Below are 4,625 nucleotides of genomic sequence, written 5' to 3'. Positions count from 1 at the left end.
ATCATCACAGTTAATGGTAAATTGTTGAAAGACTTTGCTCTGAGATCTGAAGTGAATCAGATATGCTTGCTATTACCACTTACATTCATATATTTTAATAAAAGTTCTAGCCAGCACAATGAAGCCAGAAAAATAAATATATATAAGAGCTAGAGAGGAAGAGATAAAACAATCTTTTCCTCTTTCTTCTTCTTTTTTTTTCCTGCAGAAAGCAAGAGTGTATATGTAGAAAGTTCAAAGTACAATTTGTTGTTTGTTGTTGTTCAGTTGCTGAGTTGTGTCTGACTCTTTGCCATCCTATGGACTGTATAGCCCACCAGGCTCCTCTGTCCATGGGATTTCCCAGGCAAGAATACTAGAGTCAGTTCCCATTTCCTTCTCCAGGGGATCTTCCCAGCCTGGGGATAAAACCTGTGTCTCCTGCATTAGCAGGCAGATTCTTAACCGCTGAGCCATCAGGGGAAGCCCTCAAAGTACAATTACAAGCTACTAAAATTTAAAATCATATTTATAAGGTTATAAGTTTTGTTAGTGCAGGTTTGTATGCCCCACACACAGCGAGGCCAAATAAACGGTACTGTTAGAGTTTGGAGCAGAGAAAGGTTTATTTCAAGGCCATGCAAGGAGACGGGTGGCTCACGCCCTAAAAACCCTAAGCCCCCCTAAAGGTTTTTGTGGTTTTTTTTGGAGTTGGAGAACTCAGGTTTATTACACCAGTGGGCCCAGAGGAGTTAACACTCCAAGCTCTGAGCCGGAACAAAGGGGTTACAGAGTTTCTATACCCAGACAGGCATGATTAAGTGATAGGGTGGGGGGAGGGGGAGTGTCACAGAGCATGTGATTAACTCCTGCACAGTTCTCTGGCTGATGGTAAGGTGACAGGGCTGTGTCACAGGGGTTAACATTATCAGTCCTTAGGCTCCAGGAGGCCTGGGGCTGTGGGCTTACGGTCATCAAAGAGTTCATATCTTCTCTTTGGTGAGGGGTTTTCAGATCTACAAAGCAACTCAGGAAATGTGCATGAAATACTGTTATCTAGGTACTTCAGAGAGGAACTGGGGAAAGGCCTGCTCCAACAAGAAGGCGCCACGGGTTCCTGCTTGGTTAGTTTCATGGGGTAAATATGAAACTGGGCAGAAGGCTGTAGGGCTCCAGGTACAAATTCTATATGTCCCATTTCTTGTTTGTGGGGAAAAAAGCTTCATTCCGCCTCCTTGAACTGTCTTGAGTTCCAAAGGGCAGATTCAAATAATTGTTGTCTGTTTCAACTGTTCACAGGATTTATCTCCAATAGGCTCCTACAGTTTCAGACTAAATTGTCATTACTACGAGGGTAGAAGCGAGTTTCAGACATGAAGTACCCTCCTTAGATCAGGTAGAGACTTCTACTGGGCAAGATGATGCTGACTCCTAGCAAGAAGTAGTTACAGAAGAGACCTCTCCCAACTCCCCAGAAGTGTCTTCAGTATGAAGTCTCTCAGAGGGGAGTTGTTAGGGAACCATTGACCAAAACCACCTGCCCTTTCCAGACACGATAATCACCCACTTGCATGAGTTATCTCACAGAAGGAGGTCCTGATAAGGAACACAGAACTGACCAGCTGCAGCCAACTGGAAGAATTCAGTAGGGGCCAAAAGGAGGGAGGAGACACCAGCCATGGTATCTGCTAACATGTCCTGCCAACCTCCCAGAAATCCTCAAGCTGAAATCCATTTCAACTGAGAGATGATGGGCCACCAGGAAAGGCCTTGACTCAGACTAACACGTGCAATAAGCAAGATGCTCAGTCAGAGACAACCCAGAAGGCCAACCCCACCACCTAAAACCCTGAGACTGCAAGCCGAGGCAGAGTTCTCCTGGGTTCTATCACCTTGCTGAGTTCCTTACCCCTTTCTCTAGGTAATCAGCAACAGTTCATTGATTAGTGCTCTTTCAATGTTTTTATACAAAAACTAGGCTATGATGCTGTAGCAAATTAACCTCAAATCTCAGTGGCTCGATACAACATAAATTTAATTACTATTCATGTCTCAGTCCAGAGTAGGGTGAATGACTCTCCTGGGCAGATTGCCTCTATGCAATACCCACAGAACTGGACTGCTCCCATGGAATGCCTCCACAGTGCCCTTGGACAGGGAACAGAGAGAATAAGCTAAGCACCTCAGAGGAGATTCTAGGAGCAGGTCCAGCAGTGGCATGGATCACTTCCACCCCCATTCCGTGGGTCACCTCAGCCTCACACTAACTTCTGGGAAGTGTCGTCTTCTAAAGTGCCCAGGGAGAACAAACGAGCATCTACCCATAACTCTCTCAATAGAATAAAACCATGATCTTCCAAAGTTGGTAACGGTAAGTTCCCCCAAGGGGAAGGGGTGAGTGGACCATGCAGTCTTATTCTTTTCCCCTTTGGCATTTCCTTGAGTGCTCTTTCCTTTGCATCATTACCATCACCCCCAAGACATCAGAGGCTGCTGCAGCCATTTGAATGCACCCTCCCTAGGAGGACTTGCACTTCCCACCAACCTAACAATGTGGAAAAGATGCTGCTCACCAGTGGGGCTAGATGAAACAGGCCAGCTTGCTCCTTCCACAGCCCAAAGAAACCTGGTGATAATTCCACCAACTCAGCAGTTCTCTCTGCTGAGAATGGTCACCAGCTCTAAGCCACACATGGATCTGATGGATCCTCTAAGCCACAGGGATCTAATATGATCCATGATAACTCTCTCTTGCAGGCGGTCCTACTTCTGCTCCAAGCAGAAGCGCTCTTAGATGTCTTGCCCCAGAGAACTATGAGAATTTTTCCTGATAAATCACCTCCTTTACAAAAAGCTCATATCTGGAAGCCTTTCTTTTCCAGGGGAGACCCCGGTCCCAACCCCAGCAACAGTATAGTCTCAACTCTCAGCTCTATAGTTTAAATGGGACAAGCACAGCAGAGAACCTCATAGTGTTATACCTTGGGGTGGATGCAATAATTCTAGTATAATTCTTTGTTGTGTGGAGCTGGCCTTGCTACCGTAACATACACCAAACCACCCCATTTTGTGTCTAACAAAAATGACCCACAACTTTCCAATGGTCCACTAGAATCCACAATTGAGAATCACTGGGATTTATTGAGAATCACTAGTCCAAACCCAATTGGAGAATCACTCATCCAAACCCAATCCTTCAAGGATGTTGAGAACATAGCATTCAATGACACACACACAGAGAAAGAGAAAGAGAGAGAGGCTATTTATTGGGTTTCACATGCAAAGAAGTAAATAGCACCACCAAATGCTTTTTATCCTATTTCTCCTTCTCTGCTTTCAAGGCAAGATAGATTTGCTTGGCAATGGATGTAGTCCATGGTCCATGATAAACCATGACTTACCAACCTCTAGACTCTTATTTTCAGTTACTTGTTCTATACAAGAAATAATAGGAGTCAAGTCATAGTATTATCCGAACAAAGAGTTGCCACCCCAAATGAGTCTTCTGGGCAAGCAGCCCCCAAACTGAGCCTTCATACAAAGCCCCCATTCCTGCCCATCCTTTCCACACCAGCACCCCACTGGCCTATACCCACCAAGTCCCTTGCTTCAGATTCAGACCCTCCCTCAAAAGCGTTTTCAGAGGACTTCCATGGTGGTCCAGCAGTTAAGATTCCATCTGCCAATGGAGGGGACACAGATTCGATCCTGGTACAGGAAGATCCCACGTGCTGCAGAGCAACTAAGCCCGTGGACCACAACTACTGAGCCAGCACTCTACAGACCTTGCTCTGCAGCAAGAGAAGGCACCGCGGTGAGAAGCCGTGCACCGCAACTAGGAAAGTTCTTGCAGCAACAAAGGCCCAGTGCAGTCAAAGATAAATCAGGGAACTTATTTTTTAAAAACAGCTTTTTCAGAGAACAGGAATTTATTATTGTTGCATTAATTGATCTAATGATTACAAACATTTAGTATTTAGTTCAGTAACACTGAAGAATTAAACTATCCTTGCCAGGGGTGTGGTAACCTACAAATGTATCTCTGATTCATATATTTATCAGAATGTTTCTAAACCCAAAGCATTTTCAGTATCTTTACTTTTCATCTTCTCCCAAGGTGAGATAATCATGACAATCATAGCAATACTCTGAGATAGTACGGCATAAGGGGCTTCCCCAGTGGTTCAGGAGCTGCAGGAGATGTGGGTTCAATCCTGGGGTCAGGAAGACGCCCTGAATGAGGGCACGGCAACCCACTCCAGTATTCTTGCCTGGGAAATCCCATGGACAGAGGAGCTTGGCAGGCTACAGTCCATGGGCTCTTAAAGAGTCGGACACGACTTAGCAATTAAACAACAAAATTATGGCACAAAATACTATGAGGACTTTATCTTGCATCAGTCATTTGCTAATCCATGTGACTACCAACACACATTACTCCAAGAGGCTCTCACGAGCAACTTAGCCAAATGTCAGACTAATATACTTGTGAGGCATTCTCCCAATCTAGCTAATATATTAACTTTTTCCAAGAACAAATCAAAACAAAAGCTACATCATGAAACTTTAAAAGAGGAAGAAAAAAAAAACTGATATGTCTTTCATACGATCTTGGAAAAATCTTTTGCATCGCTATTAGCTCAATG

Source organism: Cervus canadensis, chromosome 9 (genome assembly GCF_019320065.1).
Source record: "Cervus canadensis isolate Bull #8, Minnesota chromosome 9, ASM1932006v1, whole genome shotgun sequence".
Lineage (NCBI taxonomy): Eukaryota > Metazoa > Chordata > Mammalia > Artiodactyla > Cervidae > Cervus > Cervus canadensis.
This window is presented reverse-complemented; position numbering follows the sequence as displayed.